This window comes from Chiloscyllium plagiosum, unplaced genomic scaffold (assembly GCF_037043375.1).
Source record: "Chiloscyllium plagiosum isolate Xiang-an unplaced genomic scaffold, Cpla_swu_hap1 HiC_scaffold_52, whole genome shotgun sequence".
NCBI classification, from domain to species: Eukaryota; Metazoa; Chordata; class Chondrichthyes; order Orectolobiformes; family Hemiscylliidae; genus Chiloscyllium; species Chiloscyllium plagiosum.
In genome coordinates, this window is record NW_028270190.1 from 24671567 (window position 1) to 24698211 (window position 26645).

Below are 26645 nucleotides of genomic sequence, written 5' to 3' on the forward strand. Positions count from 1 at the left end.
ATCAGGAATGAAGGGCTGATGCAGGGCTCCATCCCAAAACGTCGATTTTCCAGCAACTCGGATGCAGCCTGACCTGCTGTGCATTTCCAACAACACTCTAATCTTGCCTCTTATCTCCAACATCTGCAGTCCTCATTTTCCCCTTATTACAAAATCTGTCGTTCGAAGTCAATTGAATAAATCTAATGCATTCGACAAATGTTCCTTCCATGTGAGACTAAAAATCATCAGGTCTTCAAAACGGAGTGCATAATTGGTAAACCAAAAATGATTTTATTGGTTCGTCTTTGAAATAATACTGGCACATTTTCATACCAAACTGGTACACTATTTTCGGTGTTACAAAAACCAAAATTGCTTTCACTCTTTCGAATAACGATGCAGCCTGGTGTGCACTGAGGAATCCAACTTATAGATTTAAGTTGCTTTTCACACCTTTTCCACACAGTTTTCCAAATGTGCAATCGACTATGACTTTGTACCAACTTTAACATCACGATAGTTCACAGATATCTGCATCCTACAGTCTGGATTATGAACCATTAATACGTCTGAAATCAAGTCACTGGAATTCACTTCAATTGTGTTTGTCTTTGGCACGTTTTCGATTTCTTTTTGAACACATGGCAAATTTCGAGGGTAAAGTCTGAAAGGACGTTGCCTAATTTGAACAACATTTCTTATATCTATATTATGCATAATTGCATAAGTACTTATCCTTCTATTTTGACCTATCTCCCCATGCGGTTGCAAGAACGGTTTCAGGTCATTACTATGTTCCTTTCGAATGTATCTCAAAAGGTTATCCTATTTTTTTTAAAAATGAATGACTCGTTGTCCAATCGAATTTGAACATGTCTAATTCAGAATCCTCTGAACGTCTTTCTTCACTATGTGTTATGACCAGTAAGACATTCTCTTTCTATTTTCCTTCCCTGTCAAAATATCTTTTAAGCGTGCTCAGGTGGCTTACTATGCATAATGTCTTTCTGTCTGGAGACCTTATCCAATTGTTCACGTCACTCAACCTCATTTCGAATTGATAAGGTCCACTAAATCATACTTTTAAAGAATCATCTGTCACTGAAAGTAACACAATCACTTTGTCTCCATTCGCAGAATTGCAAGCTTTTCACTCCTTGTCTCTTTCTGGTTCATTACATACTCTGATATTTTCAAACCATGTCCAGCCAAATCCCCCACGCTGTTTAATCGTTCCCTAGAATTTGACACATCGCCCAAAATATGGTTTCTGAATTTTGATTCACCAATTTCTCCTGAAACACCTGTGGTCGTCCACTCAGTTCATGCTCAAAACTAATTCAGTTGGACTGAATTTGGATATTTCATTTGTTCTATCTCTGATGGCAGAAAGTACGAATTGAATTCCTTTATGCCAGTCATCTGCATAGTCTTGGCTGTGAGCCCTTTTACATATAAGGTCTGATGCTACGTTTCTACCACTCGCAGCGGTTATGAATGGTATGCAGTGCGTTGGATTATTTTATTTCGAAGATGTCTATAACTTCGTTGAATAATTTTGACGCAACTTTGACACTTAATTAAGTTGCATAGCTGTGGATGTTTCGTAGCCCTTGACAAATTTGTGTAACTCCTCTCCAATCCTTTCAGCTGTGAAGCTGCTTATGGTTTTTCTCGTGGACACATCCATTATTGTTAACAAATTCTAATTTTTTTAAAATAAAGCTTTTTAACGATATCTCAAAGGAAGGAATGCAAATTAAAAGCGCAAGTTTTATCACTTGCAGCAATTTTTCATGACTTGACTTTTATGACACGCCCAGCAAAATTCAACTACAATCTAATACAGGAGAAAGTGAGTACGGCAGATGCTGAAGATCAGAGTCGAATGTGCGGTGCTGGAAAGTCAATGCTGGTCATGCAGCATCGGAGGATCAGGAGATTTGATGTTTCCTGATGAAGCATGTACACTCGAAACATCGATTCGCCTGCTCCACGCATGCTGCATGACCTGCTGTGATTTTCCAGCACCAAACATTTGACGACATCATGATGCAGTCCAGACCAGTAAAACGCTTTTGTATTTAATTTGAGTTGTTTTCCAGCCTCGATTACCTCCTACTAGTATTTCATGCGCAAGCCAAAACATCTCCTTTCGATAACACACTCATAATACGAATTTCTGAAATACTGCCTTGTTCTGATCTGCTTGAAACTGTGATGGTCATCATTTTCCTCTATTTTTAACATAGTAACAGTCAGGAAGACAGTCAAATTCGTCATGCTAGTCTAAGCCTTGATAGAAGTGCATCAGTTGTCACCATTCAGCTGTAACTCAGTTCATTATTCTGAGCTGAAAATATCCACGTTATCCTCCAAATGTTCCTATTTTCTCCAATCCATTCGATCAAATAGGGTTTCTGATAATTCTACTTCATTTCGTTATCTGTATTCGTTGATTTCTCCTCATGTCTGAAGTGGTTACTTAGTGACCGTGTTACCACACAATCAGGGAAAACCCAGGTTTTGCTTCCAGTAGTAACTTATTTGCATGATTACCCACTGTTTTTTTTACACCACAGTATGCAGCAGTCTTCGTGCTAGTCCACAAGAATAAACTACATTCCCGAGTCCAAGCAATCTTCCAATGCGGTTACAATCACTTCTCCAATTTTCATTTGATACTGTCTCCTCACTCTACATAACTGAGCAAAAAATTCTCACCATGAAGTCCACGTAATCGCACTTCTTTTTCCTGTCAATAATCCTTCAGAGATACGTATTTCCTCACATATCAATATCAAAGATAGACATGATGTCGTATACCTTATACTGAAACCTGTCCTTGCTGGCCTATGGCAGTAAAACTTACCTTTTTGCAGAAATGGCACTTGTTCCTTCGAAGACTTTGGACCTTCTGATGTATCTTTTTCGACTCCACTGTGCTTTCGTTTACCAGTTCAGCATATTTAACTGGATTATCCTGTTTTCTTATACCCGTCCTCCCAGTACTTTTTTTTCCTGATCCAAAAATAATGTTTCTACATTTGGACCACTTTCTGTCAGTGAAAGCACTGGAACCTTTCAATTTCTCTATCCCCCTCATGGGTTTCCTTGAAGTTAATTTAAACGAGATCTAAAATTTCTTGGAAATGGCCTAGAAGTATCCAAGTTGCAGTAACATCCCTTGTTGTGAAGAAACCAAAGAAAGACCAGGGAACTGAGAAGTTAAATGAAAAATGCCCTGCTATTTTCACAGACTGTGTAATTACAAGATTCAACTATCACAAGTCACAACAAGATGCTAAAACTGTGAGAACTATGGAGTTAACATTCAGTTAGCTGACACCCTGTTTGATGTCAAGGTACAGGGAAAAGTAAATGCCGAACAGCTCGTGTGTTAGGCAGAGGTGCTTACTCTTAAAAATCTAATGGAACTAAAATAGAACAGTGAGACAATAAATATATATATTTTGATGCAGTTTCATAAAAGGAGGCAGCGAATATTCCCCAGGGTTATTATCATAAAGATAGAACAATAAGAAGAAAATGGGCATTGTGGCAAGTTAAGGCAGACGAGAATTGCACCAGATTGTGTTTCTGGTAGCATGCAGAGAGGATTGGTCTGTCACCTATTTCATTCTATATTGTTCTATCTTCAGATGCTGTTGATCTAACTCACTGACTTGATTTAATTTCTCCCACAAGTGCCAGACCTCGAACACGTCCAGAAAATTGTTCTTTAACTAATTTCAATAGCCGCCTTATTTCATATCTGAATATTAAAGGGAGTGCATTGAGTAGATTTGTTTGGGGCACTTCCCAAGACGACAAATAAGAATGGGAATCCTTTATCCCAATCATTCTTGTTATCTTGAGCGTGTGCTGTTGACGTGGTTTGCAGATTCTGATGTCGTCTTTCTCAAGCTCCTTGGGATTAAGAATGACGCTCACTTGATTTAAAATACTGTTCACATAACCTCTCCATGCCTTTCTCAAACAACCAAGATGTAAATGAGAAAAAATGGTCTGATTCAATCTGCCGACGTAGACCTTACCGCATGAAGAAAGCTGCTAATTCCTCTATGAAGCCTTTTGCCTTGATAGTCCAAAATGAAGTTGCGTTCAGAAATCTATTGGACACATTAATTTAATATATTGAGTACTGGTTCACATTTCTGGTTCTACTCAGTCATCATAATTCTCGAGAAATGTTCTTCGTAGGTGGGATTTGGCAAGACGGTTGCTGGTTTTATTACTGCCTGTGGTTTATCCTCCATGTGGCATGCATGACATGTTCAGCAAACGTTAACCCCATCCTTGTGCATTCCAGGATAAGGAAATGATTTTGTACCTTAGCCTGTGTTTTCTGTACTCCTAGGTAACCTCTTACGGGTAGTTCATTTACTACCTGCAGCACATGCTATTTGTATATGACCAGAAACACAATCTGCTGTCACTCTGGCCGTTTCTCATCTGCACGAACCTGCCGTGATCTCTATTTACGTCTTGCGACACGATCTTGCAAATAATAACCCTGGGAAATTTTTGCCTTCTTTTCAGAGTCTGCATCAGCATATGTATTTCTATTGTCGCGCATTTCTGCTCTGAGTCTATTGGCTTTTCAGAACCAAACATGTCTGCATTACTTCGAGCTGTTCAGTTTTTCTTCCAGAACCATTAGGTCAAATAGTATCAAGGATCCCAAACCTGACAGCAATCAACGAATTTGTGTGGGTTATAAGAAGTACAACGTAGCAAAATCGGACTCATAACTAATACGGAGATTGGAGAACTGTATGAAGAAATCAGCACAAGCTAGTTTCACCACAAAGTTGTACTCACAACGTGGTTATTGGCAGGTAACTTTATGGGGGAAAGCGAAAATCATCTCTGCCTTGTAACCACAAATGGGCTATGTCAATTCAAAATGAAACACATTGGAATGAAGCTCCCACCAGCTACATTCCAAAGACACATGAATGTAGTTGTGGCTGGGACACCACATTGCACATTATATTTTCATGACTTAGAGATCTTTGATGAGTCATAGAAAGCTGATTTTGTACAGCTGGCAGAGCTCCGCTGAAAGAATAACAAAAGCAAAGCTGGTAAGAAAGTTAAATGAAACAGATTTGGCGACTGCAGTGGTGACGTTCTTGGGAAATGACATTTTTCATCGAAGGTTGACCCCAAGGAACGCGAACACGAAGGCCAGCCATCCTCGAAGCAACGGAAATGTCAACCTATTCGGAGTTTTCTTCAACCTCCGAATAGTATAAGAGATGCAGAGAAAATGACAGTAAAGATAAATCTGGATAGGATCGAAAGCAACAGGCTAGTTTTTAATGGGAAACTTTAACTTTCAAAGTTTTGACTGGAAATACTTTATTTTGAGTAAATTAGATGGAACAGTTTCTACCCACGTTGTTTAAGATGGTTTCCTTATACTGTATGTAGACCAGCCAACAAAGGGAAAGGCCACTTTGGATTTGGTACTGGGAAATGAATCTGTCCAGGGGCCAGATTCGGAGATAGGGGAGCACTTTGGTGATATTGAATACAATTTGATTTTGTTTACTTTAGCGATAGAAGGGGAAAGGTATACAATGCAGTGCAAGCGTTATTGCTGGGGGAAAGGCAATTATGTTGAGATTTGGCCACATTTAGGATGCATAGAATTGGGAAGGAAACTGCAGGTATGGGCACAATTGAAAGTGAAACTTATTCAAGAAACAACTACTCCGTGTCCTTGATAATTATGGATCTGTCCAGCAGGGTGTAAGTGGTCGAGCTAAGGAACCATGGTTTATGAACGAAGTTGAATGCATTGTTTAGGCAAAGAAAAAAGCTTATTTTATGAGGAGACGTGAAGGGTCAGTTACAGCGCATGACATTTAACCAGGGAAGACCAAACGAGAGAGCGAAGAAGAGCCAGAAGGGGAGAAGAGAAGTAGTTAATAGGGAAATTGCAGGATATCTCGCAACGTTTTATAGGTACACCAGGAATACAAGAATGATTGGAGAAAGATTAGGGCCAAATAAGGATAATAGTGGAACATTGTGCATGGAGTCCAAGGAGATAGGTGAAGTGCAAAATGAATATTATTCCTCCGTATTGACAGTGGAGAAAAACATTTTGTTTTTCGAGGGCTGCACTAAGATACATTTTACTGGACGAGACCGGATCGACGTTGGCAAGGAGGAGGTGATAGAAATTCTGGAACGTGGGAAAAAAAGATAAGTCCTTGGCTTGGATGGGATTTAACGAAGGATTCTCTGGGAGAACTGGTAGGAGATTGCAGAGTCTTTGGCTTTGATCTTTATATCGTCATTCCTAACAGGAACAGGGCCAGAAAACTGGAGGATAACAAATGTCACATTGTTCAAGTAGAAGAATACAGATATCCCCGTTAATTTTGGACCAGTGACCCGAACCTCGGTTGTGAGCAACGTATTGGCAAAGGGTTTAAAGATAGGAATTATAATCAAATCGTGTGGAGTAAGCTCGTTAGGGCTTGTCAACACGATGTTATGACGGGGAGGTCGTGCTAAAAACACGTTATTGGGTTCTTCGAGATGGTGCCCAAACAATTGGATGAAGGTATAGTGGTTGTCGTGGTACATATGGATTTCAGTAAGAAGTTTGATAAGATTCCCTATGGTAGGACATTGCACAAAACACCAAATGTGTTGTTGGATAAGCACAGTAGGTCAGGCCACATACGAGGAACAGGAAACTCGACGTTTCGGGCCGAGCTCTTCCTTTGGCCTGAAATTATGGATTTTCCTGTTCCTCGGATGCTGCCTCACCTGTTGTGCTTTTCCAGCAACACATTCTCGAGTCTGATTTCCAGCATCTGCACACGTCACAGTCTCCACAAAATACAGAGACAAGGGATTGAGGGTAATTTAACTGTTTGGATCGGAAGTTGGCTTGCTGAAAGAACTCAGAGTTTGGTGGTCGATGGGAAATGTTTATCCTGGAGATTTGTTAATTGTGGTAGACCATAAGGATCTGTTTTGGGATCACTGCTGTTTGTTATTGCTATAAATGGCCTGCATGAGGGCATCAAAGAATGTGTTAGTAAATTTGCGGCTGACCTCATGGTCGCTGGAGTTGTTTATAACGCTGAAGGATGTTGCAGGCTACAGAGTGACATAGGTAGATTAGATTAATTACAGTGTGGAAACAGGCCCTTCGGCCCAGCAAGTCCACACCGACCCTCCGAAGAGCAACCCACCCTGACCCCTTCACCTAACAATACGGGCAACTTAGCATGGTCAATTCACCTAACCTGCACATTTTTGGACTGTGGGAGGAAACCGGAGCACCCGTACGAAACCCACGCACTCACGGGGAGAATGTGCAAACTCCACACAGACAGTTGCCTGAGGCGGGAATTGAACCAGGGTCTCTGGCGCTGTGAGGCAGCAGTGCTAACCACTGAGCCACCGTGGCTGCAGGTAGGCTGTAGAGTTGGGCTCAGAGGTGCAAATGGAGTTTACTGTGGATAAGCGTGAGGTGATTTGCAAGGAACAAGAGGAGTAAAGAATACTGGACTGATGGGAACATTCTTAATATTTTCAGTGATCAATGAGGTCCCGTTGTCCAGGTGCATTGATCCCTCACAGGTACCACCCAGGTTTATATGCTTGTTTAACAAACATTCTGTTTTCGCTTTTATTAGAAGAGGGATTGGGTTTGGGAGCCACGAGGTCATGCTGCAGCTGTGCAAAACTAAGGTGCTTCCTACACTTGGTGTATGGCATTCATTTCTGGTCACCGCATTAAAAGAAGAATGGGGAATCTTTGGTGAGAGATCAAAGGAGATTTACTGGGAAGTTGCCTGGTATTGAGTGAAGTCTTATGAGGATGTTGCAGTTTACACAGCGAAATAGAGAAGACACAGAGTTGTGTTGAGAGGTGGCAAATGGAGGGAGTAAGAAGAATAAGGACCGTTGGCTGAATGGTAAGATTCTTAGTTGTATTGATGTGTAGAGTATTCTCGGTGTCCGTGTATATGGATCCCCGAAAATTGTCAAATAGGTGGATAGGGTTGTTAAGAAGGCAAACATTATGTTAGGTTTTCGTGATGGCGGGGTTCAGTTTCAGAGCCAGGAGAATATGTTGCACCTGGAGTAAACTATGGTGCAGCCGCATGTGGAGTATTCCAATGGTTGGTCAAAACATTATGGGACGGATTTGCAAGCTTTGGAAAGTTATCAAAGAAGATTTACGAGTATGTTGCTTGGTATGGAGGGAAGTTATTTTGAGGAAAAGTATTATGTGTGACATAAGACTGTTTTCGTCAGAGAGAAGAATGCTGTGAGTTGTCTCATTTGAGGCATATAAGATAATCAGAGTTTTAGATAAGGTTGCGAATGAGAACATTTTTATTTGAATATTGATGGCTAGCACGATGGGGCACCGATTTAAATTGAAGTGTGATAGATACAGGACATTTGTCACTTTCTTCACTCGGAGTGTAATAGGGGAAGAGAACGCCCTGCCTTCAACAATACTGGACTTGGCAACATTAAGTGCATTTAAATTGTCATTTGACAAAGCACATAGATTGAAACGGAATAGTGTGTGTTAGATGGATTTCACATTGGTTCGACAGGTCGGCGCAACTTCCAGGCCCCAAGGGCCTGTTCTGTGTTGATATATTTGATGTACTATGATCTAATAACTGTGTTCATTTGAATGCGTCACATTATTGACCAAATGCAGAAATTGCTGGAAAATCTTAGCAGGTCTGGCAGCGTCCAGACCCCTTTTGATGATGACAACTGTACCAGTCTCCACCACTTCCTCATTTCATACATGCAGAAAACCTTTGCCTGGAGTTATTACACCTTATCTCCAATGTAGATTTTACCCTCTCACTTTAAACCTCTACCCTCGAGTTTTGGACTCCTCCAGTCTGGAAAAATGACATTGGCTACTTACCCCATCAACCCCCCTCACTATTTTATAAACCAGTATAAATTGCACATTCGAGTCCAGTCAAAACAAATGAATACTTTCTGTCGTTCTGAACTTATATAATGATCACTGTTCCTTCTCGATCAAATCACAGTTTTTAAGTCATTGTAATCAACGTGTTTAGATGTATTATGAATCATCTGGTTGTGGGAGTTGAACATAAATCTTTGGGTTCAGAGGTTCGGACACTTCCACCACATGGCAATAGCCCCGAAAGCTGCAGTATTATTCTCCTGCGCGTTTGTGCATCAGCCTGTTCTGACATGCTGTAACACATTCCTCCACAAAAGGCAGGACATTAGTCCAGATCTCTGCTCCAGAGATAGACACTAGCATAAGTTCAATAACTGAAAGCGAATACAATGTCTGGCTCAGAGACTCAGCCCAATAGTAATGGCCGAAACTATTCAGTTTCTGCATCGTATTATACAAGCCATATTTCACCTCAATATACATGCGTTAAATTCTAGTTAACTTCCTGACAGTTGTTGCTTTTCGTTCCAAAACCAATGCACACACATTGCCTCAACGAAAGGATGCTGAGTGCATGAAATAAATAATTAACATGCTAAATTTCATGGCTATGATTTCCAGTTTAAGTGGTTATTATCTATACTATTACGGAAACAGATCCACAGACATACTCCGCACAAGGAAGGATCTCGAATAGATATTAGAACTGAATAACAGAGAGAATGAAAGATAATAATCACTATTTCCTCCCCTAACGTCTGATTACACTCTTCCTAAACCCATTAAAAATACAAGTCAGCTGATTAATTTCCAGCCTCTTCTCCCCAGTAGTATCACACATTGGGCCGACGTGTGTCTTATGGAGTTTACCTTGGATAACTGCATGGTAGATTAGATTAGATTACTTACAGTGTGGATACAGGCCCTTCGGCCCAACAAGTCCACACCGACGCGTAACCCATCCATTCCCGTACATTTACCCCTTTACCTAACACTACGGGCAATTTAGCATGGCCAAGTCACCTGACGTGCACATCTTTGGACTGTGGGAGGAAACCGGAGCACCCGGAGGAAACCCACGCATATACGGAGAGAATGTGCAAACTCCACACAGTCAGTCGCCTGAGTCGGGAATTGAACCCGGGTCTCTGGCGCTGTGAGGCAGCAGTGCTAACCACTGTGCCACCGTGTGCTTTTTGAAAGCAAACAAGGGCAGGACTTACCCAATTGAACGTAGGATCTCTGTTATTGGTGTAGAACAGAGAGTGCTCGTGTTCCAAACATAAATATTTGAAAATTGCACATTTACATGGTTGGAAAGACGTTTAGCATGCTGCCTTCACTGCTCAGACATTTAAGAATAGGAGTGCAGATGTCATGTTGAGATTGTACAGAGATATTGGTGGCCCCTCTTCTGGAGAACTGTATCTACATCTGGTCGTCCGGTTATCTGATGGATTTTATTGAGCTGGCGAGGCTTCAATGAGATTTAGGAGAATATTGTCAGGAACGGAGGGGTTGAGGTACAAAAATAGACTGGTTCGGCTGGAATTTCTTTCATTGGAAAGTAGGAGGTTGAGTTGTGACCTTGCAGAGGGGTCAGTGTTTTTTTTTTTCCCCCGAGGGTAGGGCATTTCCAGACTCGGCGGATATTTTAGGAGCAGAGGAGAAATGTTCTAAAATGACACGCCGGGCAATTGGTTTACACAGAATGGTGTATGAAGTTTCAGATGCAGGGGTGGATGATTGTAAAACTGCAGGGTTTTAAAGACATTCAGATAAGTACGTTAATAAGAAGAAGTTTGGACGGACAGGGACCAAGGGTAGGTAAGTGGAACTAGTTTAGTTTGCGTTTATATTTGGCACAGACCGTTTGAACGGAAAAGTTTGCTTCTCTGCTGTGTGTGTTTATGACACTATGGGTGCTTGTATGTCTGTGTATGCATCTGCATGTCTATTTCGCGATTGTGTCTATTTCTGTGTGACTATATGTGTCTCAGTGTGCCGATCTGTCTGTGGCTATCTCCATATGCTTTTAATATGTATTCCTGTATTAGCATGCTGATGTATATTTGTATCGCGTATCCTAATCTTTGTGCAATGGGTGTGAATCAATGAAACCTCTCTCTCATTTTTTCTCGCTAGCTGAACTTCTTTTAAGGTGATGCAATGTCACAAAGAACAACGAACAAAGAGAAGTACAGCATAAGAACAGACCGTTCGCCCCTCCAACCCTGTACCGATCATCGTGCCCTAAATATTTTTTAAAATCCTTCTGCTCTGAGTCGGTCAGTATTCCTCTATTACCTCCATGTCCATGTAACCATCAGATGTCTCTTAAATGTTGTCAAAGTGCCTGGTTCAAGCCCCTCTTTTCTCTGCCTGAAAAACATTCATCGAACATTTCACTGAAACATTTCCCCTCCCACCTTGTGTAAGTGTCCCCGTGTAAGTGAAACTACAAAACTGAGAGAAAAGATAAAACCTTTGATTATCCCCCCTATTCGTATCTCTCATATTGTTGGAAACCTCTATATGGTTTCTGCTCAGCTGCCTTCTTCACCATGAAAATAATTTATGTCAATTTAAGTTTCCTCATAGCCAATAGCCTCATAGCCAGACCAGGAAACATCCTGATGAAGTTGCCCCGCACTCTCTCGAAACATTCCACGCCCTTCGGAGAGTGCACACAATACTTCAAATGCAACCTAACGAGGGTTTTCTGGAACTGAAATATGGTTGGCTAACTCTTGTACTCCATGCTCCGCCTGATGAAGGCAAGTATGCCATGTGTCTTATTAAACATCTTGCCACGTCGCTTGCCACTTTTAGGGTACTATTCACATAAAGATATCTGAATGTTAGTTTTCCAAAGCATTCTGCCATTTACAGTATACTTTATGCCTAAATTTGATAGTCCATAACTATCCTGTATTTCCCACTCTGCCGTTCTGCAGCAAAGGCTTTTCTGTGCTTTCACCATTTCAGAGAACGCGTAGGAGGACATCTCACAAAATTGCAAGATACAGAAAGTGCGACAACGTTAATCTCATCGATTTAGGAAAGACATGTTCTCGCGCAGTTGCCTTGTAATCATTGCATTAGAAACACCACTTCAATGCGTACGTTGTGTGAGTTGTATACTGCTCAAAGACAAGTCACTTTCCCATTGCACCTGATGCGTCAGCATTTCTCCACTTGAGCACAGGTCACTCTGTGGGCCCCGAGCAATCCCCTCTAAACCATGTGTGAGAGTGTGTGTCTGTGTGTCTGTGTGTCTGTCTCAGTCTGTTGCATAATATGTTTCACCTTCCACACTCCTCTGTCCAAATGAAACTCTTATGATCTTCACCTTCCATTTCCCCCTGTGAGGCAACATGGAGGTTGGAAGAGCTAGGCATTGCTTTATTTTGAATACCACGCAGACGATCAGAACTTACACACACAGGAATGCTCGGATACACGCACTAATAAAATAATACCAAAGAGGTGAGCGTGTCAGGATAATGTTTGCATCTGCTCCCTTGAAAGCATATCATTATCACACTCGCTACATGTGTGTTAAAAGGTGAGGAGCTGGAAAAGCACAGATAAATGGAAGAGGGTGGGGCTGGGAGGTAAATGTAGCTGGGAATGTGAAGTGTAGATGACGATGTAAAATGATTGTGACAGGCCGGAGTGGAGGCTGGATCCGTTAGGCTGGAAGAACATGGACAGGTAGGACAGGTCAAGAGGGCGTTGCTGAGTTGGGTTATTGGATCTGGGATTAGGTTGGAGGAGGGGAGAAGAGGCAACCAGTGCAATTAACGTTGATAGCGTGTGGTTGGACGGTCCCGAAGCGGAAGGTGAGGTGTTCTTCGAATACGCGTGTTGTAAGGGTTTGACGATGAAGGAGGTCATGATATACAGGAGTGCGGAGACATGTTGAAGTGTTCAGCCACAGGGCATTGGGGTTTTTTAGAGCCTGTGTTCTATAGATGTTATTTGAAACGTTCTGCCAGTTGAATTCCTGTCTCCAAATGTAAACCAAGACCAGCAGACACCCGTGATGTTGTGTTGTCATTGCAGGAAAATCTGCCAGATGTGGAAGGATCATTTGGACCCTTTCGTGGTGGTGAGGGGAAGGTGTGGGCGCAGATTTTGATACTCTTTCTGTGTCAATTGAAGGTGTGGGGAGTAGAGAGGGTGTTGGTGGGGGTGCAGAGAATTATAAAGAAGGTTGCAGAGGGAATGGTCTCTGCAACTAATTCATAAACTTCTGTTTGTAATACGCCAATTCCCCTTCTTTCCCAAATGACCAAACGGGAGAGGAGTGAGTGGCCACTTCCTGTTGCTGAGTGACATGATCCTGGGCGCTCACCAGTCTACAGATTTCCATGTGTACCAGTCTGGAGCAGTTGAATGACTGCCTCCTGTTCTTGTGGACAAGGATTTTGAAAATAAATGAAGTACTTCTGCTCCTGAGTAACAGGTTCCAATAACTGTGCAGTCTGCTCTTGCTTCTATGGAATGTTCCTATGGTGGACGGAATGACTTCTTCACATTTGTTACAGCTTCTCCTGACTGAAAACTTTCTCCTGCTTCTATTACACATCATCAAAATCTGAATGCTTGATCAGTGTTTTCTATACTTTCAGTAAATGAGCAAGCAAGTGACTGGCAGTGCTTTTGGATGACAGACTTGAGAAGTTCAATTTGATCCGCCTATCACTATACCACACGTCCGAGATGCTGACTGACATCCTCCTGTCGCTCTGTAACACGTGCAAGATGTGGAATGGCTTTCCTACTGTCCCTCTGTCACAGGTTCCAGAGATTGAATGGCCTCCTACTGACCATCTGTAACCGGCTTGAGAGCTTGAATGACCTTCTACTGTTCCTATTTAACAGACTCGAGAGGCTTAATGATCTCCTACTGCCCCAATTTAAATACCCAAGAGTGAATGACCATCTCCTGATTGACTGCCTCCTGTCCCTCTGTAACAGGCTGGAGTCATTAAATACCATAGCAATCTGTGTGAAATGAGCAGCCGGTAAAATGTATCTGATGGAGATTCTTCCCTTCTCAGATGCAGAAACACAAGCACATTGCACTCCAGGTGGACTCTCGTAACACCTCGTGCAGCTGTAGTGAAATTTATCTATGTTTTGAATGACTCCCTTTGAAGACTGCGTGAGCGTCCCAGATTCTCACGTCTTCAAGTGGGAATTAGGTTCGTGTGGACTGAATGGCTTTCTCCTATCCGTCTGTAACAGCAACATTGGGATAAAAATTCCCCCGTTCTGTGGCAGCAGTCTCAGTACTCTGAATGATGTCTGAAGTCGATCGAAGGATTTGATTACAATGCACTTACAACTAGGAACAGCATTACACAACATCAACACATCACAAGTATTGCTTTCCATCTTGTGTTCTTTGTAAATTTCCCCACCAATCCTTTTATGCAGGTTATCTGATATTTTATAGCCATCCCGTTTAAGAAACAATGTGGGTCATATACAACTCAGCAGTGTTCTAACACTATTAACAGTTGCAAGGAAGAAAGATTAAACGTGTTGGTGGATTTATGATCCTTCTCTCAGCAATCTGCACCGATTTCAACCAGATCTCATAAATGTCCCCTCGTGTTTTATTTTTTGTTGCGAAAAGTGATGTAGGAAGGAGTTAAATGAAACTGTTTGTTCAGTGATTGCGATTAATGTCAGTCTCTAAGGATTCGAATTATTCAGTGTGTGGTTTTCATTCTTCAATGACAATTGGTCTCCATTTAATGTGTTGTCCCACTAACAGGGATCAGCAGCTCCAGAGAGAGGTGGAGGAGAGTTCAGAATCTGAAAACAATCGACTGGAATATCCCAAAAATGGATCAGAATCTGAGAACGAGAGACTGGAATGTTCCAACATTATATCTGAATCTGACAGCAATAGACTGGAATGTTATAGCAATGCCCAAGAGTTTATCTGGTGAAGTTTCGCATCTTTCGAAAAATTATGATCGGATGTCATTATCATTGAGGATCTATTGTGCACTCCGTATTCTTCATTATATTTATTTTCCTATCCTGGTTATCATTGGTATCCCGGGTAAGTGTTAAAGTGCAGGGTTTTTTTCTGTAAACATAGTTTGCCAGCAGTACTGATCTATTCTCTGCACTCATTGCTGCTAAACCTGTGCCAGGTCACACTCTGAATCCACTATTTACGCTGGAAAGCCCTTCCAACTGCATCAAATTGCTCGTTCTTTCATCCCTCTTTCTGTTGTGGTTCTGTTCTCCGAGCTGGAAGTTTTTGTTGCAAACGTTTCATCCCCTGGCTAGGCGACATCATCAGTGCTTGGGAGCCTCCTGCGAAGCGCTTGTTTGATGTTTCCTCCGGTGTTTATAGTGGTCTGTCCCTGCCGCAACCGGAAGCGGCAGGGACAGACCACTATAAACACCGGAGGAAACATCAAAGAAGCGCTTCACAGGAGGCTCCCAAGCACTGATGATGTCGCCTAGCCAGGGGACGAAACGTTTGCAACAAAAACTTCCAGCTCGGCGAACAGAACCACAACAACGAGCACCCGAGCTACAAATCTTCGCACAAACTTTGATCCCTCTTTCTTTTCTGAAAGTACCCGTCTTGGCTCTCTCTGTAAGCTGATGCATTGCATGGCTGCCCGTGTTAATTGAATATTTGCAACGTGGACGTCGCGAGCTTCACGTCTGGTGACAAACTCCATTTTCATCGTCTGATTCCATCCTGACCCTGGCTAATATCTAAGAATGGAGCAGACGAAACTCAGCTGTGGCCATGAGCTGATTCCTGACATCATGTCTGGCCCAATCCTAATTATACATGCTAACTCTCCCATTATATATTTAACTGGGCATTTCTCTCACCAATTGGATATTGATCTATGAAATAAAGCCTTAATGATGTGAAATATTTGCTGCTGACATTCCCAGCTCCAAACCTGTGGAAGCAAATATGCTTCGGTACTCCTTGTCTTGTATCTGAGCTCATACAAAAATCACACCAATCCATCAATCCTTTGACCTGTGAACCTATTGTTGTTGGTCAGGAAAAAATGTGTATTCGAATGACCTCAAGCAAATCAGCATGCCTATGTATAAAATGTCCCTCCCTGACAGCTGTTCGGATTGAAACTGATTTCGTCACTGCGTGTTCTGTGTCAAGAAGTGATTTTAGCATTCAATGACCGCAAGATATACTCGCGCATGCACACACACACACAAATACAGACACACACACGAGAAGGAATTGTCTTTTTTATGGTACAATGATGATATGGAAACATAAGTGAGTGGGGATTCCATTAACGGTTACTCAAAGTATTGGCTACAGATGTATCCAGTGCACGTACAGTATCAATATATTGGCACAGGTTTTCAATGCTCCCCATGCCAGAGAGGCAAATTTCCGTAGTATTACTCTTCCATCGTCTGCAAAGCTTTCCATGCTGGGCAATTATCTTGTCCCAGTTTATGATTTCGGAGCTGGTTGTGAGATGCAGATCCAGAACTTCATGAAATAAACCATTACAGTTGATGCTGCATTGTCTTTATTACATGTTTTCATTATTGTGATTTGGACCCTCCTTGGTTTCATTCCTCCAGTTCGTGCCTCTTTTTTGTCTTTTTCACTAAAAATTCACGATATGTTCTCGGTTAACTAATTGTATTTTTAAAAATTCTTAAATGCGAAACCTGCCGTCCTCTAGATCTTTGGCTCTATTGAATATCGAGTACTGGCATTGTGAAGCCCAGAATCGATGAAATGATGTCTTGTTCAGTCCCCGATTTGTGCACATGCTGCTCCATTTTAAACGGAGGCGGGTGGAGGCATCAACTTTGTCTCATGTCTATGTAAATTGGGCCAAACACAATGCATGTGTTTTTCACTCTCAGCTGAAGATGCAGTCTGTCATATGAGGAAGTCCCTCGAAGATTACGGTGAAGGAACCGGCATCGAAATTGTATCTGAGAGGCTTCTGACTCACTCCAGTTATGGAAAAGTTAGTGGAAGTGCTCGGAATGGCTTATTGGACGTTATGCTTTCAAGGTGGCTAGTTCGTGCTCGTGTATCCTGGTGGATCGACAGGCCTATCTGTCCGACGTAGTGTCTTTGCAGACCTTGTAATGCATTTTGCAGATGACATTCGCTTTACACCTGTTGTTAGCACAGCATCTTTTAGTTTCATCAGTAAATGTTTCAGTGTGTTGGTATGTTTCCGGGCTACCATGATGACAAGTCGTCAGAGTGGTTTGGTCGTTTCTCCAAATGTCTTTTGATGTATGGTTGTGTGGCTTTAATCTCTGGGCACGTTGTGCCTTCTTGTTTGGGTTTGTTGTTCAAGAATCTGCGGGCTCTGCTCATCGGGTACAAGTTCGCCTTGAATTATGCTTACAGATATTTTTATTCTATGGTTCATAGTTGGTGTTTTGTTGCAGTGTGTAGTGGTCTGTTTCAGTTATGTCCTGATGCAGCTTCATTCATCTGTTGTTGAGATGATTGCTCCTACAGTTGAGTACCGGCATGTATGTGTTGCTTTCCTGAAGACTGTTACATTCCACTGTGATACTCTAGGAAGGGCAGTATGTTTTCGCTCTCTTCCTCTTTGATGAAATGTATGGCAGTGAAGATGTTGTTAATGATATTATAGTATAATTCTAATATGTACCGCTTTAAGAAAATAAAGGTGTAATCCACATCGCGGATCCAAAGCTTGGTTTGGATCATGAGGAGATTGCTTCGTTCTTGTCTCTCCATAACTCATTCTGCAAAGAGTCCTAATATTGGTAATCTCTTGGGTGTCCTGATGATTTGTTTGTAAGTCTTACCGTTGAAGATGAAGTGCGTAGTGAGGCAAAGGTCCGATACCTTGAGAATGCTAGCCTGCTGGAGTTGGTGATGACTGTTGTTTATGTCCTTGGCTCGTCTCGTACTGAGGACAAACGTTCTTCGGCAAGAATAATTTCACTTGTTTTGAAAAGGACCGTAAGGTGGAAGGAGACCATGACATCGTTCTGTACTATCTTGGTGTCCTTGATGGTATTCCGGTATACTTGTCTGGAGTGGGTGGAGTGTCATGAGTCTTCTCCGAGGTAATTTAGTTCACAGTGAAGTTGTTTGGACGTGTGTATGTTGCTATGCCGCGAATTGAGAGTTTGGATCAGTCTCAGCCGGGGAGATGTGGGGGCGTTGTGTTGCTGCAGTTATGTGGGGTGTCATGGGGCTGGTTTCTGTACCTTAGGTTATCCCGAGAAACGGTGTGTCCGTTCAGTTTCATTCCTTGGAGAATCTGTCTTGTTAACATCGCCAGATTTGTGCAGTTTCTTCAGTAATGATTTGATACAGATTTCCAGTTGTGAAGCCGGGTACTGAGTCACGTTTTAGTGTATGTCGGTATCTGTGCGAGGTGAGTTCGTTTTTGCAACGAATTGTGTTCTGTTTAGAACGACGATCATGCACCCTTTGCCTGCCGGTAGGCTCACAATATTTCTTACTTTTCTGAGTTCTTCCAGAGTAGACATTTCTTTTGTGTTGACGGCGTACCCTCCTTTCTTCCTGCTTAGTGTGGGTGCTACTGCGTATCTGATTGTCTGCTGGGTTTATTCTCTATGTCTGTTATTTTAGCAGTTTTGATTCCAGTGCTGTGAGGAAGACATTTTAGTCCACGTCTCTGTATTTGTCGTTCATCCCTTGTACGAGGACGACTTTTCTTTTGTTTGTGTTAGTGGTCGATCAGACAGGTTCTTTATCAAAGCGTCTGAATTTTTAGTGTTCTTCTTCTGTGCAAACCTGTCCAGTTTATTTTCTTGTCAGGCTATTTTTCTTTCTCTGACTTGGTCTGCTGTTACTTGATGCTGATGATTCGTTGTAATGTGCTTGCCCAGTCCTGGTCAGACGTTTTGTTGCACGTTTGGCATGTCATTTCCAGTTGAAAATGGTTGTGTCAGAGTTAGGCACCATTAATCAATTCTCGCAAAGGTCTGCGACTAATCTATTCTGCTATTCTTCCCGCTCACGGAGTATTGGGAGGTGGTTTGAACTAGACACATCGTGAGCTGCCTGTTTTCAGAGGCATTTCTGTGGAGAGAATGCAGTTGTTAGCTCAAGGCGTTCAGTCGGACGGTGTTGGGTTCCCATCATTGGGCTTGTTTCAACGTATTGCGCACACAGGTGTTTGTTGTTTTTGAGAAGACTTGCAGCTCAGGTTGAGGTTCAGGTTGTAAATCTTCTCAAGATTCTCAAAATGGTGTTATGGCAATACAATTCCGCCATTGCCTCTGCGAATTCTGTTTTCTTGAAGTTTATTACTAGTTTTGCTTCGCTTAATCTTACAAAGAGCTCTGCAAACTCTGCCAAACTCCTGATGAAGGGCTTTTACCGGAAACAACGTCTCTCCTGCTCCTCGGAAGTTGTCTGACCTGTTGTCCTTTACCAGCAGCACATTCTCGACTCTAAACTGGAATATATGAAGCTCTCACTGTAACCCAACTGACCATGAGATGTTTCCATGACTCATTTAGATTACTGCATCATTCTGATAAACTGGTCAGTTTGTTATCCGGCCACAAATCTTTCCATGATTTTTTGCAACGTGGCTGGCACGTGTAGCATTCCAAAAAGCATAATTATTTTTATTAGAATATCCAATTTCTGGTGACGCATACAGAAATTTCCATCACCTTATCGGATAACACTGTCTGCTAATAAACACGCAGTAACCTCAACTTTGTGGTGTAAATGGCTTGGCCAACTTACTGTATATAGTCCACCAATGGTGGCATTAGATATGAGTCCTACTTTGTAAGGTCTTGATCTTCCGAGAGTCCCCACAAAATCGTTGACTCCTATCATGTTTGGGAACTAATGATTGCCGAACTCCACTCACTGTGACTCGGTTCGTTGAAAAATTCGTTGAGTATCTCATCCACTTCCTTCTGCGTCTGTGTGTCATTCAGAGTATTAAGTCTGTAGGAAAGCGTTGCTTTATTAGAATAGCATTCCTAACTCCACGTATTGCAAAATAGTATTAGTACATCCCATCTTATTACTGCATACGTCTTCGTACTGCAGCAATATTCCTTTCAACTGGTTTGTTTCGTCCTGAGACAGACGGTTGACGAAACTATCCACATCTTCAAGGACATTCTCAAGATGTACTGTATGTCCAGGCACATCCAACTCCACGACATCTTCATTTGTTTCTTCACACTGCAGAGTAGTAACAAACACGTATTTGGGCGGCCTAAGTTTCACTCTTGTTTTGAGCTGATCTCTCTGGGTAGCCCATATCACGTGAGGGAAACTACGAACTCCTCTCCCACAATTTTGGCCTTAGCATTCCGTAATGAAATTGCCTCCAGAAATCTGGTCGTCACATCTACTTTGGCATCAAGTTCTGGTTCCCTCTTTTAGTTTGAGGAAGAGGGCCTACAAATCAATCATAACCTGCAAGAAAGGTGCTTTGACGACGGGAATTGACAGAAATGTGTTTGTTTTGGTACTGCCTGCACTTGCCAACCAGTTGTCATGTATGACAAATATTGTGAAATTTAACCATATCCCGTGCAGTCTAGGCGAATAGAAGGGCTCTTATACCTTTGCCTGAGTGTTCCGCAGACTGTGGTGATTTCGTACTGGTAATTTATGTTTTAACCATAATACGTCCTGTCTGCACGCTACCAGTAACTTAACCTGGTACACTTCCACCCATTTCTCCTCTGCACTAACCTGCCGTGCTCTCGCCTTACGTAATATGATTCTATTTTTAAGATAACAAACCTCAGCAATATATTCTCATTCATTTCTGTGTATGTATATCCATATATTTATTCTTTCGCATTTCTGTTATCAGTCCATGAGTCTGTCAGGACTAAACACTTATGCCTGACGCTCTTCCTGTTCAGGCGTTTTTCATATACCATTTCCTCAAAACTCAACTCCTTCGTTTTTTTCATTGGTTTTTTGCTTCTTGCTGTGACTCATGGTAGGGGTATCGTGTTCCAGCAGTCTGCAAAAAAATTCAAAAATACGCTTCTTTCCACTTCTCAGTACGCTCCTCTTCCTTTGGCTTATCCGAACAAACGTTGTCCCTCCCACTTTAACTCTGATAAATAATTCTGAAGAGCAAGCTGCATTTCGTCGAATTGGTACTCTGTCAATCACTCTGACTGTTACTTCCCCAGACTTGATTTGGTTCTCCACCCTGTTCTGCCACAGGGGGAAGCTAAATATCTGTCCATCTGTTCCACAATTTAATACTTTCTTGAGTAACATTTCAGAATGATTGCAAGTTTGTTCATCTTTTACGATAAGATTTGTGGGCGGAGCGGTGGCACAGTGGTTAGCCTCACAGCGCCAGAGATCCGGGTTCAATTCCTGCCTCAGGCGACTGACTGTGTGGAGTTTGCACGTTCTCCCCGTGTCTGCGTGGGTTTCCTACGGGTGCTCCGGTTTCCTCCCACAGTCCAAAGATGTGCAGGTCAGGTGAATTGGCCGTGCTAAATTGCCCGTAGTGTTAGGTTAAAGGTACATGTAGGGGTATGGGTGGGTTGCGCTTCGGCGAGGCAGTGTGGACTTGTTCAGCTGAAGGGCCTGTTTCAACACTGTAAGTAATCTAATCTTAAAAAACAGATACTTAGCAAAATAAGTTCTCACAAAATTATAGATTTTTTCCCCTTCTCCCACTGTGCTTTCTGTGACTCCATTTTCTGTGCTTTCCATTTTTTATGAAAATCAAGAGCTAACTCCAGGCGCAGCTCCTCTACTTTGCCTGCGATTTCTTTTATTACTTGCATTAACTCCATTGGATTATCATTTATAAACACATCTTTTCCCACAGTGCCTTTATTAAACGAGCAGTAATGTGACTTAAAATGCCGCACCAGTTGGTGGTGATGTAAATTGCATAGAATGGGGAAGTAAATTGCAGGGGATTGGCAAAATTGGAATGTTGAGCTAATGCAAGGAACAACTTCTGCATGTCCTTGATAAGTATGTAACTGTCAGGCAGGGAGGAAGTAGTCGCGCAAGGAACCTGTGTTTTACTGAAGAAGTTAAATCACTTGTCAGGCGGAAGAAAAAGGCTTACGTAACGATGAGTCATGAAGGCTCAGTTTGGGCCTTTGAGAATGACAAGTTAGCCAGGAATGTCGGAAAGAGAGAGTGAAGAAGTGCCAGCAGGGGACATGAGAAATCATTGGCGCATACGATCAACAATAACACTAACGTTTCCTTAGGTCGATTAAGAATAAAAAAAGATTGAAGAAATATGGTGGCCAATCAAAGATAGCAGTGGAAAGGTATGCAAGGAGCATGAGGAGATGGGGCCGCGCGAACTGAATACTTTTCATTGGTATTCGCACTGGTAACAGGCAATGTTGTTGAGGAGAATACTGAGAGACAGGCTATTGGACCAGATGGGATCGAGGGTGACAAGGAGGATGTATTATCAGTTCCGGAATGTGCGAAAATACACACGTCACCTCGACTAAATGGGATTTAACCTTGGATTCACGAGGAAGCCAGGGAGGAAATTGTAGAACCTTTGGCTTTGATCTTTATGTCGTCATTGTCTGCAGGAATAGGGCCAGAAGACGAAGACTGGAGGATATCACATGCTGTCCCCTTCATCAAGGAGGAGCTTGGAGAGAAGTCTGGCAAAAATAGACCAATCAGCCTTGCATCGGTTGTGGGCAATGTGTTGCAAAATGTTATAAGACATAAGGTTTATAATCATCTGTAAAGGAAGGATTTAATTAGGAATAAGCAGCATAGTTTTGTGAAGGGTTGGTCGCGCCTCACAAATCTAATTGATACTTCCGATAAGGTTGTCAAACAGGTGGATAAAGTTAAAGCGGTTGATTTGCTGCAGATGCATTACTGTAAGGCGTTTCGTAGGTTTTCCCACAGAAGGCGATGGCACAAGATACGGAGGCATGAGACTGATGGTGATTTAGCAGCTTGGATCGCAAATTGGCTAGCTGAAAGAATACAGAGGGTTGTTGTTGATGAGAAATGTTCATCTTGGAGTTCTGCAATGACTTACTTTGGGACCACTGCAGTTTGAAACGTTTATGGACGGCCTGCATGAGGGCATAGAAAGATGGTTCAGGAATGTTGCAGATGACACTCAATTCGGTGGAGTTATGGGTAGTGCTGAAGGATATTGAAGGTCACAGTGGGACATAGATAAGCTGCAGAGCTGGGTTGAGAGGCGGCAAATGATCGTTAATACGGAAAAGGTGTGAGGTCATTCATTTCAGAAGGAGCAACACGAATAAAGAGAACTGGGGTAACGGTAAGATTCTTCGAGCTGTCAATGGTCACTGAGGTCTCAGTGTCCAGTGTCCAACCGCGAATTTGCCACCCATGTTGACTACAGTTGCTGGAGGAATTGAGCTTCGGTGCCCGGAGACCATGCTGCAGCTGTATAGATTTCTGGCCTGGTCGCACGTGCAGTATTCCATGCAGTTCTGGTCAGTGCATGACATGTACGATGTGAATGCTTTCGAAAGTGTTCAGAGGACATTTAATAGGATGTTTCTCGGTATGGAAGGAAGGTCAAACGTGGAAGGGCTGAGGTATTTGAGACTGTTTACTTTCGAGAGAAGACGTTTGAGAGGTGATTCATTGAGACGATTAAGGTCATCAAACGATTAGATCAGGTGGACATTGAGAGTGTATTTCCACGGTAATGATGGTGTCAGAGCTTTAAGTTGAGGGGTAGTAGATGCAGGTCAGATATCAGCGGTAGATTCATTAATCAGAGGACAGTCGGGGCGTTGAACGCACTGCCTGCATCAGTAGTAGACTCGCCAAGCTTCAGGACATTCAAATAGTCATTGGAAAAACATATGGATGAAAATAAAATCGTGTACGATAAATAGGCTTCAGATTGGCTCCACACGTTGACATCACATCGAGGGCCGAACGGCCTGAATTACTCTGTAACGTTCTATGTTCTTAGTAATATAATTTTTCCTCCTTCCTTCTTTATGTGTCTTAACCGCTATCTCAAACTTTCTGGTTACAATTAATAAACACTCAAAATAGCCAGTTTAACATCTTAATAATTTTTGTGTAAGTTAGCTCGATGTTCTCAACGGTTTCTTTTTCAGATGTTTCATCACGATGGTCAGGTAAAAACATTATCATTGAGAATCTTTGGTGAAGCGGAGTGCTGTGTCCCGCGTCTGCATGTATTGGTCATGGTTTCTTATGATGTATGATGTCATTTCCCGTCAGTTTTTTTTTCAAAGGAAAGGTAGCTGTGATCGACGTCGGCGTGTTTATTGATGAATTTCTGGTGAGAATGCTATGCTTTATGTTTTAATACTTTATTGCTGGAACAGCACAGCAGGTCAGGCAGCATCCAGGGAACAGGAGATTCGACGTTTCGGGCACAGGCCCTTCTTCAGGAATGTGCAGAGAGTGTTCAGCAGGAGAAGATAAAAGGTAGGGAGGAGGGACTTGGAGGAGGGGCGTTGGAAATGTGATAGGTGGAAAGAGGTCAAGGTGAGGGTGATAGGTCGGAGTAGGATGGAGGTGGAGAGGTCAAGAAGAAGACTGCAGGTCAGGAAGGCGGTGCCGGGCTGGAGGGATTCGGCTGAGACAAGGTGGGGGGGGAGGGGGGATGAAGAAACTGCTGAAGTCCAAGTTCATCCCCTGTGGTTGGAGGGTTCCCAGTCGGAAGATAAGACGCTCCTCCTCCGACCGTCGTGTTGTTGTGGTTTGGCGGTGGATGAGTCCAATGACCTGCATATCCTCGGTGGAGTGGGAGGGGGAGTTGAAATGCTGTGCTACAGGGTGGTTGGGTTGGTTCGTCCGGGTGGCCCAGAGGTGCTCTCTGGGCCACCCGGACGAACCAACCCAACCACCCTGTAGCACAGCATTTCAACTCCCCCTCCCACTCCACCGAGGATATGCAGGTCATTGGACTCATCCACCGCCAAACCACAACAACACGACGGTCGGAGGAGGAGCGTCTTATCTTCCGACTGGGAACCCTCCAACCACAGGGGATGAACTTGGACTTCAGCAGTTTCTTCATCCCCCCTCCCCCCCCCCACCTTGTCTCAGCCGAATCCCTCCAGCCCGGCACCGCCTTCCTGACCTGCAGTCTTCTTCTTGACCTCTCCACCTCCATCCTACTCCGACCTATCACCCTCACCTTGACCTCTTTCCACCTATCACATTTCCAACGCCCCTCCTCCAAGTCCCTCCTCCCTACCTTTTATCTTCTCCTGCTGAACACTCTCTGCACATTCCTGAAGAAGGGCCTGTGCCCGAAACGTCGAATCTCCTGTTCCCTGGATGCTGCCTGACCTGCTGTGCTGTTCCAGCAATAAAGTTTCAACTTTGATCTCCAGCATCTGCAGACCTCACTTTCTCCTTTATGTTTTAATAGTCTTTTAATCCTTCATCTGACAAAGCTGCAACTACCTTAGCAGCTCTGCCCACCAGCCTAGTCTGAAGTAGCATATCCCACAAGGTCTGTGACCACTCGATCTGACTCAGCATATTTCCAACGAAATAAAGAAGCTTTGACATCGTCCTCAACAAATAGTGGCAATATTCTAACACACTTCTGTGCGGCAATGCCTTTTGTCTTCATCTTCATGCTTTTAACTTGACTTTCCTGACGAATTAGGAACTTCTGAAAATTCAAATTCTCTGACATTTTCTCGTTCCCATTCTTTTCTCTCTCTCAATTTCCTTAAGACCCTTCTTCCCCTTTCTTTTTGCTCTCGTTCTCTTTTTTCCACGCTCACTTTCTTCTTTCTCTTTCCCTCTCTCTTTCTTCTGTCTTTGTTTCACTCTCTTTTTCATTCTGCTCTCTCTGTTTCTTCTCTTATGGCTGCTCTTTCCTTTTCTTTACTGCATTTACGTCAATTACAATTTACGTTTTTTTCCAAATCTCCTCCACCATCTGTTTCTCAGATACACTTAAGTGCTTGGCGAATTCCATAAGAATTTCAGCTGTCCTATTGTCGCTGTTTAGAACCAATCATAAAGTGTTTGCTAATTCTAGCAATATATACTTAAGCTGTCTTTATAAACTTTCTTTGCACAAACGGCGAGCAACTTCAAATCCCAAAATCTTATAAGCAATGTTAAGATCCATTGTCCTCATTTTTAATTGAACAAACCACATGTAACCAAAACTAAACAAACATTTTCGTCTTCGTTTATTTATGAATCGAGGACACCACTTGGCAAATGCATAAATCAGCTGAGACCTTTTGTGCACCACAGCTCTACCAATCTGTTCAAACCTCCGACTGGCCTTATTTAAACCTGAGCAAATCTCGACCCCGCCGCTCCATATTGTTAAGACACAGCTGGGATCCCCCTCCATTAATTAAACTAAACTCCCAGAAAGCCTTCCCATCATTTCGTAATCTCTTAAGATAGGAGTGGCAGAGAACTATCAAATTCCACTGTGTGCAGAAAAGAGCATCAATTTACTCTTTGAATCGAAAGTGAACATCAAGAGCAGCTATTCGCAACTCTATGTATCCCTCCTCTTAACTGCTTATTACTGCCTCCAACTCTGTAACGATATGCTGTTTCAACAGGACACTTAATAAAATCACATCAATGTAATTTTAGAACGACACAGCCGCTTTCGTCTTCTGTGATTTCACTCTTCCGTCTGCTGAATTTCCTGGATCATATTCTTTT